At 38.5% G+C, this 17,395-nt stretch overlaps 1 long non-coding RNA gene across 1 annotated transcript in view; it reads left to right on the forward strand.

The window, feature by feature from the left end:
- Positions 1 to 17,395, forward strand: part of LOC125457855 (uncharacterized) — a 233,549-nt gene that overhangs the window by 99,134 nt on the left and 117,020 nt on the right. Inside the window, exon 2 of the long non-coding RNA XR_007248683.2 lies at positions 15,406 to 15,532. This is a non-coding gene — a long non-coding RNA (uncharacterized LOC125457855). The remainder of the gene's footprint in view (positions 1 to 15,405; positions 15,533 to 17,395) is intronic.

Raw genomic sequence — 17,395 nt, forward strand, 5'->3', positions numbered from 1 at the left:
TTTCATGCCAATGGTATGTGTTCTTAATTGTGTTCAGAAACTTCTACAATCTATAACAACATATTGTATCAGTATCTTGGGAATTAACTGTCATCTGTTAATTTATAATTTTGAGAGTGACTGGCATAACAATTTTCCATTCACCCAAGGAAGATGGTGTTAAAAGGCACTACTAAAGAAAAATAGCTACGTGGATAGTATTGTATCTTTGAACTATTTAGTCAAAGTATTTTTTTTCCATTTATTGATTGTCAGAATCTGAACAAACAATTTAGAAAGGTTGTATCAGTGATAATGGGAACTGCAGATGCTGGAGAAACCAAGATAATGAAATGTGAGGCTGGATGAACACAGCAGGCCAAGCAGCATCCCAGGAGCACAAAAGCTGACGTTTCGGGCCTAGAGGGTCTAGGCCCGAAACGTCAGCTTTTGTGCTCCTGAGATGCTGCTTAGCCTGCTGTGTTCATCCAGCCTCACATTTTATTATCTTAATTTAGAAAGGTTCACTTGAAGAGTTTTTTGTCACCATGTTGAAGTAAATACTGTGTAGTAATCCAAATACTTAGCATTGTTCTCAAATGCAAATATAGTAACTGCATTTCTTATAAAAGCACCAATCACATCAAAAGTAGAAGGGATTTTATATACATGTGACATGATGTGCTAGGTAAATCCTCTTGTTAAGTTTGTGAAGATTGTGACTAAAAATTGGAAGCTATTTTACTGGTGCAAGCACAACCTTCTCTTTGCAAAAACTAGAAATAGATAACAACATCGCAGGGTACCCTACAATTCCTTACAGACTGCTCAATGCTCCAGAGCTCATGGGTAAAACATTATAGATCAAACTGAGTATTTTTATTTATTTAGACTGTGAACACTAATTGGAAAGATAGTAGCAACACTTATATTGCATTTCAAGTGCACAAAGTTTGTCTAATTTGGAATAAGGCAGTATTCACCAATTCAGTGTTACCCATAAATCTGCTTGGAAGGGCCATAATCACCATGTCTACACTCATAACGCTGCTTTCAGCAAGGGCTTAATTCCCTTCTTTTACTCCCTTCATCTCCATTACATCTGTTTGAATGATGTTGCTCCCATATTAATATTTCTGATATGTTTTCCTTTTCCTTCAACCAAAGATTCCTCCTGAAGTTAATAGGGGTCTTAGCTGGATCCATTCCTTTCCTGTACCTCTCCTCTCATCCCTTCTCATTCCTCTCAGAACCAATAGATTTTCCTTCTCTTCATTTTGTACTTCTCAAGCCTCCCAATTAAATGGATCATTCTCTGCAAATTGTACCACTTCTAGCACCAAACATGCCCTTCCTCTTTCAAATTGTCTGAGATCATTCTGCTTTTTAATCATCCCTACCAATTGCTTTCCCTTTAAAATTCACCTACCTTTACATCATCCTTCCTCCTTACCTCCTCCTTTCCAATTATCCAGAACCCAAACAATTCCTTCCAATGATAATGATTTGTTTGTTATTCTTCCAACTTTGTAGGCTGTATTCTCTAATCTTGATACAGTCCTGTCAACATGGGGACATCCAGATATGGTAACAGTTTTTCAGATTATTTCTGTTCACTCTGCAAGCATGAATATGAGTTTCCAGTTTCTTGTCCTTTTACAGCTTGGCCTGCTTTAATTATTTGTTTTCCTGTGCTGCCTTAATGAAGAACAATGGAAGCTTGGGGAACAGCATCTCATCTTTCAATTAAGGACTTTATGGCCCTCAAGACTCAAAACTGAGCTCAACAATTTCAAATCATTACTGCTGCTTTCATTTCATTCAGAGAGCAGCTACTTGATATGATTTTGTTATTACCATTTACAGACCGATCTGTTATTTGATCTGTTAACGATCATCCTATTACCAATTCCTTTCACCTTGCTCTGTTAACCTTGTTGCCATTTAATTTCTTCTCTCTGTGACAAGCCTCCATTTATCTCTGTTGTCTCTGCCTTCCTCTGCTTCTTAACATGTGCAAAACCGAATTGCTGTGTCTTTCAATTTCCATCAAAATTAGAAGGAAATTATACACCTGAAACATTAATTTTGTTCAGTTTCCACAAATGTTATAGACCCATTGAGTTAATTGCATTATTTTCTGCTTTATGTTTCAGATTTCCAGCATCTGCAATATTTTTATTTTCTATTTGGCACACTGAACCTGATCTCCTCCAATGCCACGTATATCACTTTTCCTAACAGTGCTCATCTTCTTCCTGTTTCTAGCCTTTGGTCTTTGCTGCAGAATTTCTCATCCAACAAGGAAACCTATTAATCAGGCTGGCTTCCAGGTGAGAACAAAGAAACAAATTAACCAAGCAACAGTCAGGGAAGTGTGAGCTTCAGGTCCAGAATTCCTCACCAATCGGAAATCTTGGCCCAGTAAATATCAGCCCTGCTCTATTCTTGTCTCAGCAAGAATACTTTAACTTGATTAGTAGAGGAGACAGACCATGGTTTGCCCCATGCCGGAAGGTCCCACATACTTGTAGATGGTGTTATGCTGTATTAACTCTAGTGTCCGAAGTTTCAAAGCAAAAGCTCACAAACCACTTTTTTTCCTGCTGTGCAGTCTCTGAAATAACAACATCTACAGCATGACCACACATCATCTGATGTAACTTACATCAGAAATATTTTGGTTGTTTTTTTGGCACAGAGCAGACAGACAGGGAAGGCAATAGATATGTTGGAGTTGAACATACCACCCAAAGCAACATGCATTTGGGAAACAAAAGCAGAAATTGCTACTGAAACTCTGTAGGTCTGGCAGCATCTGTAAGGAGAAAACAGAATTAAAGTTAAGAATCTCACCTCTCATATGAAGGCTGCTTCCCGACTGATTTCAACTGGCTGCTGCTGCAATTGTGAAAGCAGTGGTGTCTAGAATTCTTTAAAGTTCTCAGCAGTAGAAATGCTGTATGACCTTGACCTGACTTCAAGATTCTGCATTAACCAATTACACCTCAAATTTGGTTTAAGTGCATGGTATGCATTAATTCGGGCTACAACGTAATAGGAAACATTCATCAGAGGTCGCACAGGGCAGGATGACTTGCGTGGAAGATGGAGTGGGGAGTAAGTGGCAGGTATAGAGTGTGGGCTGAAAAAACAAGACTGGTTGTGGTACTAAGAGAAGCAAGCAGAGATTTAAAGGCATAGGTTATGGCTAAAGAACTTGAGAATTGCAAATATTACACACTTGTTGATAAAAAGGTGGAAAAATAAACACTTCAATAGCAGGCCAATCATTCTAACTCCAGTGGTGGAGATCTTTGAGAAGTGATATTTCAGAACAAAACTGAATTTGCGTAAATACAGGTTAATTAAGGTAAACCAGTACAGTTTTCTTTCAATGGACAAATGTAACTTGCCAAATTCCAGATCCTTCTTCACAATAGTATTAAATCAAAGAATGCCAACAGCCCCATTTGCAAGGAAAACAAACCCCAGAATCCTTACTACAGTACTGCCAACTGCAGAATTATCCATCCCTTCCTCACTTACTGCCAATCCTATGCACTGATCACCCCAGCGCAATCTGAACCACAGACAAAATTCAGTGCAATCAAATTCAAAGAATAGGGATTCCTTCTAGTAAAATTAAACCCAATTGTATGATCCCAATACTACTGAATAACAAATACATCAGCAGCTACATGCCACACACCATTTTGCTGCTCAATCCCTGTTTCATTAGATTGTCAGGGGTTAAACTTAAATATATTGAAGTTTCCAAAGCACCAGTAAAAAAATCTCACGGTTTCATGTAATAAAAATGGCATTTGATTTCTCGGATGAAAGTATCATTTGCCCTGAGTTTATCCACACCATGGCAAAAAAAAACTGTTATTGTAAGCAGCTTTTTATTTACCTTGATCAGCACTGGCAAAGGCCTATTAGAATGAAAATAAAATTATAGATGATGTGCCAAAGACAGTTGTTATGAAAAATACAGAAAGTATCCTAAATTCTAAATTAGTAATAATGGGCTATTTTTCAATCACACTAATATGAACTACATTGTTTGAAATATGATCTAATTGTGGACAAGACTCTTCATGCCTTGGAACCAGATCAATTGTATTGAGATAAATCAATAAGGAAGTTGTAATCTCACTACATGACAGTATGCAGCATTAAAATGTTTAACACAGTATGTCACCCAAATACTTGACTGTTGTGAGCCTCTTTAAAATAGGATTAAATTAAAGGGATGTTATGACTGTTCTTGGGTAGTCTGATTGACAACAGCTTTTGTTTAAACAACAGCAGTAACAGCCCATTTTGAAATGGATCTGCAGTTGCAACTTAATGAGATAGGATATAATCATTCATGTAATCCCAATTAATCCATTTTTAATTTTCATGTGTTGTGCTGTAACATCACCCAGGGAATAACAGTGTAAGAAACATTTGCATAACATGTTCCTAAAATACAAGAAGTTAACCACGTTTTGATCTACTGGAAATTCAGTTTGAGCACATATCTTGCATTGTGAAATTAGTATTTCCCTTCACACCACAAGTACAATCCTAAAAACCAAGAATAGTTACAATTGGGAATCCACCGACCTACATAAGACCACAAGATATACGAGTAGAATTAGGCCATTCTGCCCATCGAGTCTGCTCTGCTATTCAATCAAAGCTGATATGCTGCCCAACTTCATTCTCCCTGTAGCCCTTGATCCCCTTAATAATCAAGGACCTATCTATCTCTATCTTAAATACACTTAATGCTTTGGCCTTCACAGAATTCTGTAGCAATAAGTTTCACGGAATCCCCATCCTCTGGCTGAAGGAAATTCCTCCTCATCTCAGTTCTGAAGTATAGTCCCTTCACTCTGAAATTGTGCTGTCGGGTTCTAGTCTCTCCTGCTAGTAGAAGCATCTTATCCACATCCACTCTTTTCAGGCCTCTCAATATCATGTGAGCTTCAAAGAAACACCCCCCCCCTCCACCGCCCCATTCTTCTAAACTCCATCAAGTACAAACCCAGAGTCCACAACAGCTCCTCATTTGACAAGGTCATAACCCCCAGGATGATCATTCTTGTAAACCTCCATTGGACCCTCTCTAATACCAACACATCCTCCCTTAGATACAGGGCCCAAAACACACTCAATCTTCTAAATGCAGTCTAACCAGAGCCTTTTATAACCTCGCAGTACATCTCTGCTCTTATATTCTAACCCTTTCGAAATAAATGTTAACGTTGCTTTTGCCTTCTTTGCTGTCAACTGAAGCTGCATATTTACCTTAAGAGAATCCTGGACTTGGGCTCCTACGTCCCTTTGTGGTTCAGATTTCTAAAGCCTTTCCCCATTTAGAAAATGGTTTATACCTCTGCTCCCCTCACCAAAATGCATAATTTCACACTTCTATACATTGTACTCCATCTGTCATTTATTCGCCAAATATCTTAGCTGGCCCAAGTCCATCTGCAGCCTCCCTGTTTCCTCAACACGACCTGCCTCTTCACTATCTTTTTGTCATCTGTAAGCTTTGCAACAATGTCTTCAGTTCCTTTATTCAGATCATTAAAATATAACATGAATAGCTGTGACACTGACCCCTGTGTCCACTCTCACTAGCTGCCATCCTGAAAAAGACATTTTCATGTTTACCTTCTGCCAGTCAGGCAATCCTCTAATCAGACCAATATCTTGGCCCCAATACCATGAGCTCTTATTTTATTGAGCAGCCTCATGCTCTACCCCTTGCCAAAAGCCGCCTTGAATTCTAAATAGATCATCTTTGTCTAACTTGCTCATTACTTCCTCAAAGAATTCTAACAGATTTGTCAGGCATGACTACCCCATGATGAAACCATCCTGACTCAGTCCTATTTTACCTTGCACTTCCAAGTACTCCGGACTCTCAAATCTCACCGACATCCAATGTTGGGATAACCGGCATATAGTTTCCTGAATTGTGCCTCCTTCCCTTCTTAACCAAGGGTGTTATATTAATCATTTCCCAGTCTGTTGGGACCCTCTCTGAATCCAGTGATTCCTGAAAGATCACCATTAACACTTCTACAATCTCCTCAGTTATCTCCTTCTAAACTCCAAGGTGTAGTCTATCCTGTTTGGGTGTTTTATCCACCCTTCAGACTTTTCAGCTTCCCCTGCGCCTTCTCCTTAGTGATGGCCAGTACATTCACCTCTGTCCCCTAACTCTCTTGATGTTCTGGTATTGCTGCTAGTATCTTCCATTGTGAAAACTGATATAAAGTATCAAATCAATTCCTCTTCCATTTCTTTGTTCCCCATTACTATTTCTCCAGCCTCATTTTCCAGCGGTCTGATATCCACTCTTACCCCTCTCTTTCTTTTGGATTTCTGAAAAATCTCTTGCAATTATATTTTATTACTTTTTTGGCCCTACTTTTTAATTTTGATGCGAGCTGCTCATATTCCCTCAACAGAACTTCCTTCATCTTTCTACCTCTGTCTTGATACCCTCAATGACTACAACAACTGGAACTTTCCCCTCACACTCCAAGTGCCTCTGTAGCCCAGGTGAGCTATCAGAACCCAGGCACCAGACTGGCAACACAGCCTACAGGACTTATGATCTTGGCCTCAGAGAACAGAGAGTACAGTACTCTGATTACAACTACATTTCTATTTTCTCCCCCTACATGAATTGCTCCCTGTACCATGGTGCTAAGGTCAATTTTCCCTTATTCATTACAGCACCCTACTCTCATCCACAAAGGGAGCAAGAATCTCGAATCTATTAGACAAGCTCAAAAGCTGAGTCTGCTTCAGCATTACCTCCTGGAACCCTCTCCCTGCCTTGTTCAGAGTCACACCCTCCTGATCCTGACAACTGATGGAATTCGAGATAGTTAATCTAAGGGGTGTGACAGTCCATTAAACACAGCATTCAGGTAACTGGTATAGGGTCTAGGCCTGAAATGTCAGCTTTCTGCTCCTAAGATGCTGCTTGACCTGCTGTGATCATCCAGCTTAACGCCTTGTTATCTCTAACTCGCACCCCTCTTGACTTGTCGCAGTGTTCAAAGCTCAGACTCTAGTTCATCAACACTGAGCCGGAGTTCCTCAAGCAACTAACACTTTCTACAGTTGTGGTCCCCATGAACCACAATGAGGTCCACCAGCTCCCACATCATGCAGGTACAACACATCACCTAGGTGTATAAATCTATTTTGTTTATTTAGTTCTTAATTTGATCTTTTCAAAATATCCAACTGGTCTTTTAGTTTGTAACCTGTAAATATTTCACCTATTTACCTTCAATCTGAAAATAACCTATAATAAGTAGATAAATTAATAGTTATTACCAACCAATGAACCTGCGGGTTTTTCTGTAATTGAAATTCCACTCTGTTTTGTGCTGGGTCCCTAATACTGGGCTTCAATTTATCCTGTTTAAAACAAAACACCTTACAAACCACGAACCAAAAATGCAAGCAAAAAGCAGCACTTCCCTTCTACAACAAATTCCCATCCTGCTACCAAATTCCCTGAACTATATATTTGTTTAGGCCATGTAACACTCTGGGTGTGATATATAAAGCATCATTATTCTAAATATATTAACAAAAATCTGCTCATTATTAGTGTTTTATGCTTGATAGCACTTTTTAAAAATGATTTTTTGCAATAAATCAACGAGTAGGTTTTATCAGTTTTTATTATTTCCTCCTGTTGTTTTTGCTTTTTATTTGGTGCTATAAATATAATACCAAAGAGCAAGCAACAAATCTTTGTGCAGCAATTACTGGCCACTGTTTATAGCCCAAGTTGTTATGGCAATCTGAGTTTTATAGTGCTATCATTATTGTGAACAGCCAATATTTTAAATCAAGGTAATTTTGCTTTGTAATGTGAATGTATAGCTTCAGAAAATGAATCTGAAAATGTATTTTTGTCAAATTTTCCCTTCATCTGTCACTCTTTTTCTGACTTATGATAGAAAATTTTTCGATTGCTGTCAGCCCATTTCTAATTTGTTACTCAAGTATTCAAGTATGAATCTTATAAAGGGAGTTACATCCAAGGTTAATATCTACAAATACCAGTTTTAGCAAGTACCATTTAATTTTGACCACATAAGTAAGCTCTGGACAATTTTATCCTCCTTAATTTAGGTATATTGGGGTTATTTCTAGTATTATGCCTCCTTTGCTGAGGCCAAATATTGCAGCACAGACCAAAGAGTGATTTTAGTCTTCCCTGCCTAAAATGGATTTGCGAGAGTGAGGAATTAATCTTATCTAGATTGATATGCACCTTGCAGCCATCAAGTGTTGGATTGAATGCTATTCTGCTGATCTGAGCAGGCAGTAAGGATGGCAACTCAAAGCTAATAGAACCTTCTTAACATATGCATGCCATGATCCAGCAATGACATTGAGACCTGACTACATTTTTAACTAAGAAAACATGGTGTGAAGCTGGATGAACACAGCAGGCCTAGCAGCATCAGAGGAGCAGGCAAGTTGATGTTTCGGGTCATTTTTAACTTTTTTAACTTGCCTGCCAGGGCTATAAGCTGTAAAGATTTTCCCAGTAGATGAACTTAGCAGCAAGGCAGAAGAGTTCCAAAAATAGTCATTTTAAAAAATGTTTTCCTTCCTTTTCATGTGACCAGTAACATTTCACTTTCCTGTTGACAACTCCCCACTCCTACTATGTTGTAATATTTTTCACTTTGACCAGAATGTGGTTTTGGCTTAAAGTTGTTTGTAGCTAGTTCACTGCTATTAATCCTCCTTTGTCTTTTGCTTTGTCTTGGGCCTATCTAATAATTGGTAGTCATTCTACAGAAGACGCACAGTTTTTAAGAAGATTTATTGTATGATAGTAAGTGAAACTACTTTTGGTCAGATGTAATTACTGAGACCTTAGGGAAATGATTAAGATACATCAGCTCCCTCTGAAAGCTTGAGTAGAACTCTTTGTCTCCATCTACAGGTTAAGTGTGACATGAGCAGAATGGTAAATAAAATCACCATGGTCCTACCAGATTATAGGACTGCTCTCTCATGAGAGAGAGACAGCTGGCGGTGGTTTAACCTAAGGGTCACCATGTGGATCCATTTCAGAACTGTTACTTTATTCAACAACCAATACTTCTCCTGATCTTGAAAGGATTTTTAGCCTCCCTGCTGTCAGTTTCCACATCATTCACAGTTCAGTAACCCACATGGGATAACCCTGATATTGTATTTTGGCCTTTCTAGGTAGCCTCTAGGTGATGTTTCTGCTGCCCCTTCATAAAAGCATCAACATGTATAGGCTGTGAAGTTCTTATGGTATTCCTTTTCAGACAAAAGGATTACAACTGAGTTTCTACATCAACTCCAGTTTCTTGACTTCTTATTTAGTATGGAATTTAAATAAGACCATGGAGTAGCCAGTTCATTTCTAACTGATATTGCTACCAAACCACCCATCAAAACTGGCCAAAGTTATTGTCTGGACTCATTAGAATCAAAACTCTGATCTCAGCTGGGACCTATATGACTTAGCTGGGTTGTGAATGACTTTGCTGACCAATAGATCAGAGAGTTTTCAAGAACACATATGGTTTCTCAGAAATAAAAAGAAAAGTAAAATAAGATCATAAGCTCTGTCCACATTTCTTCAGGCAGAAATTCTTGGTGATGATCCCAATTTTGTGGATTGGGCTGAGTTTTCCCAGTTGTAGTTCTGCCACTAGGATCAAAAAGTATAACAGACAGACCATATGACTGATGTTTGGTAGATTAACATGTTGCTGTTGGGCCATCATCCAACCAATAGGTTGACATCTTAGCAGTCTCAGTAGCATAAGTGCTTGAAATGGTCATTACTGTGATTGTACCTCCTGGGATAAGATGCTGTTAAGTAAAGTTCTAAAAGACTTAATGTTGGAGTTGCATTAAGCTCTACCTAAGCTGACAAAGTCGTGCAGTCGTTGGGGGTAGAATCATGCAATCTTGTATGAAATTGTGATTGGATCAGATAGAGTAACCTGGATGCTGATAGCCTTAATTAATTACACCTAACCAGTTAGTGTAACTTTTATTTCTATCATTGCAATAAATTACCTCTTGTAATGTAAGACAAATGTCTCTTCTTGTCAAGATGGACTATGATCCCAATATTACAAGTGCTTCAATTGTCCTGTCGGAAAAGGTAGGTTTAGAAAGGAAGCCAGTGTCAGACAAGCCAGCAGGCCTAGACAATGTTGCGGGGCGATCATGGTGCACCAGCATGTTAGGGGCATAGCTATTGCTGCCAGAAAGGCACCTGGGAGGCTTTACCTAGCAGATTCTACACATGTTCAACATGTCCTCCTCTCGTAGTCCTTAATTACTCTTGGGAAGGTGGTCTTGAACCACTGTAGCACATGTGGTGTATGGATAACAACAGTAATGTTAGAAAGGGAATTCCAGAGAGTTGACACAACAGGAAAGGAGCAAGAATAAGCTTCAAGGTCAGACTGTGTGTGACTTAGAGGATAACTTTCAGATGTTGGTGTTCTTCCAGGTGGTAGATTTTATGGATTTGGAAGCTGTAACCAACTATGATTTGCTGCAGGGTATCATACAGATAATGTTCTGACCATATTGTCAGCCCTCCAATCTCTCAGCCAGATCCCAAAGGTATCATAGTGGGAAGGCGTCTCTTGGAACCCTGAGCTGGGAGGGCAATAGAAAATATGCTTTTGGTGGCTTTGTGCAGAAGCTGACAAAAATATGCAAGGTTGGGCTGTTAAATACGAAGGCTGGTGGAGTGGAAGGTGAGGATGACAAAGATCCTCGAAATGTAATTATTTATTGTCCACCTGAACCAAATATGGCCCTGGTTTAATGATTTTTTTAATCAAATGGAGAAGATCTCCAACAATAAAATATTACCCTCAGTAATACATGGAAACAACAACCCAGATTATTGTTTCAAATCTTTAAATGCACCTAAAGACAACAAACTGCTGACTCAAATATGTGTAATATTCAGTGAAGCTGAATCTCCTATTCAGATAAGATTATTGGCTAGTTTCTTATTATAAATTCAAAATGCAGATGTAAATTGAATTTTAAATCATCTTGCTCATTTTTGTATTGAGTATTAAAACCTAATGGCTTAAGTATCATATTTTAATTTGTGTTTTACATCTTATAGTACAGTCAAAAGATTAATAAACATCTTTGATTAAATAATGATGTACTTGTTTCTGTTAAAGACCTATCAAGGTCACATTTTTAAAGTTTGTTAATGGGATGTGGGCAGGTGGTGAGAAGGTGGTCTTGAACCACTGTAGCACATGTGGTAAATGGATAGCAACAGTAATGTTAGTAAGGGAATTCCAGAGATTTGACACAACAACAGGAAAGGAGCAAAAATAAGCTTCAAAGTCAGATTGTGTGTGATTTAGAGGGTAACTTTCAGGTGCTGATGTTCTTCTAGGTGTAGATGTTATGGATTTGGAAGCTGTAATCAACTATGATTTGCTAAAGTGTATCATGCAGACAATGTACTTTGCTATGACTAGGTCAAAGTTGTGATGGGAATGCATATTAATGTGCTAAATGGAGCAACAATGTAAAAGGTTGGCTTGCCTTGGGTTGTGTCATCTTTCAACACTTATGCCTTGTAAATAGTGAACGGGCTTTTGAAACCAGGGGATGAATTGCTCATTTCAGAATACCCAGCCTTTAATCTGTTCCGACAGCTGAAATATTTATCTAGCTGAGATAGTTAATCTTCCAGCAAATCATAACATCCAGGAATGTGGTTCTGGAGGCTGTGATACTAGTGTTGCATGTCATGGGGAAGTGTTAAGGTTCTATCTTGCACATGGTCATTGTCTTGCACTTGCGTAGAGCAAATGTTTCTTGTTACTTATCATCACAAACCAGCAGTTGCCGATGTCTTGGTACATGTAGGCATGGACTGCTTCATTTTATGAGGAGTTATGATTGGAATTGAATGTTGCAATCACCTAACAAACATCATTCTACTGTCCTTACAATGAGAGGAAGCTCACCGACAAAGAAGCTGAAGATGATTGGGCATAGAACTTCCCTCTGAAAAATTCTTACGGCCATGCTCTGTATCTGAGATTTCGGCAACAATAAAGCACAGCAGTGTTCCTTTGTGCTATGATCGATTCCAATCAATGACTTTTCCACTGATTCTCATTAATTTTCATTTTAGTAGAGCTCTTTGATGCCACAATTGGTTAAATGCTGCTTTGATGACAAGAGCATTCACTCTAAGCTTATCTCTGGAATTCAGATATTTTTGTTCATAATTTGGAACAAGGCTGTTATGAGGCCAAGAGACAGGTGATTCTGGAAGAAAAAAAAATGGGCGTCTGCGAATGCTAATTAGTGGGTAAGTGTTTCTCTATATCACTGTCAGTAACAACTTCTTTTATTCTGCTGATGATTGAGAGAAGGATGATGGGACAGTAATAAATTAGATTTGGTTTGTCTAGCTTATTGTGAACAGAACATATCTGGGAAATAATCATAATTTCAGTAAGATTTGAATATTTGGAAGTATGGATAGTTATGGAACACAAGTTTTAGTATTAAAGGATTTTGCAGAGGCCTATTGCCTTTGTTACATATTAAGTTCTTTCTTGATACTTCAAGGGGTAAAGCAAATTGGATGAAGACCAGTATTTCTAATGCTCGGCACCTCCAAAAGGAGACACAAATCATTGAACTCCTACCGTGTAGAAAGAGGACATTCAGCTCATTGAGTCTGCACTGACCCTCCAAACAGCATCCCACCCAGGCTCCATCCCCACCCTATCCTTATAACTGTACATTTTACCATGGCCCACCCACCTAACCTTTGGACTGTGGGAGGAAACCTGTGCAGACACAGGGAGAATGTGTAAACTCCACACAGAAAGTCGTCGGAGGCTGGAATTGAAGCTGGGTCTCTGACACTGAGGCAGCAATGCTAGCTAGTGAGCCATCATAGTGCTCTAAATGAATCATTCATTCTCCAATTCTGTCTGAAAGTAATAGCAAATGCTTCCAACTTGTCTTTTCTGTTTGGTTCCTGGGACCTAGCATCATTGATGATCAATGTTTATGGAACCTCCTCTTCCTTCATGACTGGATTAAATGTCCACCACTGTTCATTGCTGGATGTGTTTGGATGTGCTTTGATCTGATTCATTGGTGTTGGGAGAATTTAGTTCTGTCAACAGCATGCTGGTCCTGCTGTTTAGCAAGGAGGTAGTCCTGTACTGTATCTTTTTCAGTCTTGCACTATATTATTGTTATATAGCTGTAGCTGATGCTGATTCTGGTGCGCTCTTCTATATTCTTCATTAAAGAGGGAGGCGATGGCCTGTTAATCCAGAAACCTAGGTAATGTCCTAGGAACCTGGGTTTGAGTCCTGCGGCAGATGATGGAATTTAAATTCAATAAAAAAAATCTGCAATTGAGAGTCTAATGATAGCCGTGAATCCATTGTTGATTGTTGGAAAAACCCATCTGGTTTACTAATGTCCTTTAGGGAAGGAAACTGCCACCCTTACCTGGTCTGGCCTACATGTGATTCCAGAGCCACAGCGATGTGGTTCACTCTTAGCTGCCCTCTGGCCGATTAGGGATGGGCAATAAATGCTGCCTCACCAGCGACACCCTCATCCTGTGAATAAACCTTTTAAAAAAAATGAGCTTCTGCTTGTTTTATCAACCTGAGCCAGTTTTGTGTTTTCAGCAGTATTCATCATAGTAGAAACTTTTTGATTGGTTCCTGAGTAAGTGCGTTATTTTAGGACAGTTTAGCAGAAACATCCAGCCCATGCAGGAGAAATCGTCTCTTCCACTCTCTCCCTTCCCTCTTTGGGTGGAGAAGTAAAAGAATATCCCAAGCTGCTAGCTTACTGGAAATTCCCTTCTTGAAAGGAGAAAAGGCGGAGAAAGTGCATTCAGGGACCAGCGCTAAAAGGATGAATCTTCAACTGGTGAACAATATGTTGGGTATATTTTGATTTTCAATCTCAGTTCTTCCTTAAAAAGCTGAAAGAAACCAAAAGGGGTGAAGGAAAACATTTTACTAACGCCTCTAATCGCAACTGGTGCTTCACTAATTTTGTTTTTTTTTGTTCTTTGCCCATATTTACAACTTGTCTTTTTGTGCATCTGATTGTAAATGTGTGTTTTAGTTGTTAGAGTTACTTTGAGTTATCAGTTAAGAATTCACATTCATTTTCTGCCAATAATTAAAGCCAATCTGTTGGAAATAAAAAGCTGTTTTATTGTGAAGTATAAAAAACCTGATGAGTTAACAAAGTGTGAAGCTGGATGAACACAGCAGGCCAAGCAGCATCTCAGGAGCACAAAAGCTGATGTTTTGGGTGAAGGGTCTAGGCTCGAAACGTCAGTTTCTGTGCTCCTGAGATGCTGCTTGGCCTGCTGTGTTCATCCAGCTTCACACTTTGTTATCTTGGATTCTCCAGCATCTGCGGTTCCCATTATCTCTGAAAAACCTGACGAGTGTTGTCTTTTAACCTGAGTTTGTTAGTCTGGTAAATGGGGAAATCTTGATAGCTTGCTTAATTCTTTTCACATATATGATGAGTCCTGGAATAGTGGGGCACCCACCCCAAGAGCCATGAGAAAGTTTCGGGTTCATTTAGGCTTTTTTTGTAACAAAGCCAATGTACAATTGATCACAGCAGTGATCCAGAGGTCAAAGCCATACCAGAAGTAAATGTTAGAGTAGCTGAAACTTTATTTAAGAAGGAGATCATTTATAGCAAGTATTTAGCATACCTTCATTAATTGAGGCTCAGAAAGCAAATCCAGAAGTAATTAAATTATCACAAGCAGCTCACACTGAAGTGGAGGCTGAAGGAGTTCCAGAGTGATACTGCATGAAGAAGAATTCTGATGAAGAAGAAATCCTCACAGACCTGCATGCAAAGAATGGACTCTTGCTCTTCTTAAGGAGATATTATGATTAGCACATGAAATTTCTATAGTAGCATGTGCGGGAATAGGGAAACTTAAGCATAATTAAACAGGAATTTTATGTGACTAAGATTTCATAACAGCATAGTGCAATTCTGTAAAATATGTCACACTTATCAGTTAATATGTACACCTGAGTATCTAATTAAACTGGCATCTTAATTCCTATATCAGTTTTTGAAGAACAGTTTAGACAAATATTCAATGATTGTACATGACCATTAATCAAAATGAAGCAATGTATCAGTGTATCCTTACAGTTATGAATATGGCAACACAATTTATAGAAATTCTTATTTTATGGACAATTACAGCTCAGGTAGTTATGGGAAAACAAATAGTTATTACTTACTATGGAGTACTGAATGAAATGTGAACACGGTTCTAACTTTGTGTATAAAATTTCCCTGTAGATAATCAGCAAATTGGTGTGTAAAGCAATTTTAATCTGCCATCTATCATCCGTAAGCACAAGGAATTTGGAGAGAAATCATCAGACTCAAAACAATGAGTAAAGTCTACTGTTGAGAATACCTACAGGTTTGTGACAACGTATTATACTTCTTACCACTTGCTACTAGAGATTCCCCAATTGAACTTTTTGGTTTTTTTTGGATTTGGTCCATTTGAACTAATTCTTAGCCATGAGGTAAAAGATCTATTAAAATTGATTTAAGGAAACATACTTAGGGTAAAGTAATGAATCATTACCAATGGATTGCATGTCTCTGAGCCTAAAGAGACTCTCATGAACATGTAAAATAGTGAAGGGTAACATTTGTGTTTTATCTTGTCTCTTTGCTTGGTTTGTTTTAAGAGGGGTCAAATTAAATTATACAGAATTGTAAGTTAGTAATTTGTGTCTCTTTCTGGCCATTGTTTTCAAACTGATCTGTTTGCATTAAATATTGTTTTCCTTGTTTAATGCAAAAATCCTAATGAGTGTTCTCTTTCACTTTGGGAGTGTTAGTTGAGTGATCTGGGGACTTTGGATAACATGATTTAAAAATGTTGTACTTGTGATGACTCCAGGAATATTGGAGCATGAATTCAAGCATGCTTGTTCACAACCCCCACCTCCTGAGTGAGTCCTGTTTCTCTGAAGAGAGTTTCCTTGACCACACCAGACTAAACAGACCCTGTAATTTCTAATCCCTAAAGAGAAGGGTGGCAGCAACCCTCATCATGAGCAGCAGCTCATGGCTTTTAGTGAGTTGTCATTTTCAAGCAAATTTAATTTGACTGCTCGTACAATGTATGGTGAGCAATGGCATGAGATCTAAAGATTCAGCTTCAAGTCTCCAGCTCACGCAGCACTGTCACCAACAGGAAAAATCTGAAAATGTAAGAACACTGATTAGATATCCCTTGTGGCAATCCTTAACAAGGAATAATATGTCAGTGAATGATAGAAATATTTCAGACATGTGAGCCCTGTAAAAGGAGAACTATCAACTCCCTGGAGAAGGAGAATTAGCAACTCCAAAGCAGATATAGGCTGTATCATGAGACAGTGGTCTGTGGGAGTGGTCCTTTATCGCAGTTCAATGAGTGAACAGATTGTTGGAGGATCTATGTGTCAGGCTTAGAGGAAACTTCGGGTGGCACAATAATCCAAAATGGAAAAGAGAGGAGCTTATAAATTATTTGCAGCTCAGATCGAGTGTCACCACCATGTTGAGTGGGCACCATGTAGTGTGGCTGCAGAAATGGAAGTAAACAGACACAAGAATTTTCTAATCCAAGTTCACAGGCACAAGACATCAAAAGACCGTCATTAAATGTTAACACTGGGCAGATTAAAAATCTAACCAAGCCTAGCCTAAAGGGAATAGAAGATTTGGGAGACTTTATTCAGGGCATGGAAAATGTGAGGATTCCTTCTTAAGAACCATAATCAAGTTGGGAATTGTTTACTTAAAATTCAAGGATTTAAAATAGTTCTATAAAATTGTGACTGAAGTGGGATTTCCTTACTTAAACTGTGAACAATGAAATTCATTCAATGAAACTAGCAAAAAGGTGTGAATCTTCAATTTTAGCAAAGAATGGCAAAAATCCTTCATTATAGCTGCACAACATGGGGAAAGTTTTCAGTGCAACAGAAAAGAACAACAGAGCTTTTGAAGAGGAACTAAAAGTCTTTGGCAATTACTTCAACCTCAGAACTAATTAAAATCTTGAAAGCACAAAATTTAATGGAAGAGTTCAGCTTCCAGGTGAAACAAGCAATGATTTAAATCATGACTGCTATAGATTAGTGCAGAAGAGTGACAATGGTGGGTTCAAATCAAAATCAATTCAAAAACAGAATTGTTGGAATTGCTAGTGACTCTTTATCAGATTTAAAACAGTCCAAAGGAGATCTGATTCAGGAAAAAGCTATTCAAATGGTAATAAAGC

Source organism: Stegostoma tigrinum, chromosome 14 (genome assembly GCF_030684315.1).
Source record: "Stegostoma tigrinum isolate sSteTig4 chromosome 14, sSteTig4.hap1, whole genome shotgun sequence".
Taxonomy (NCBI): Eukaryota; Metazoa; Chordata; class Chondrichthyes; order Orectolobiformes; family Stegostomatidae; genus Stegostoma; species Stegostoma tigrinum.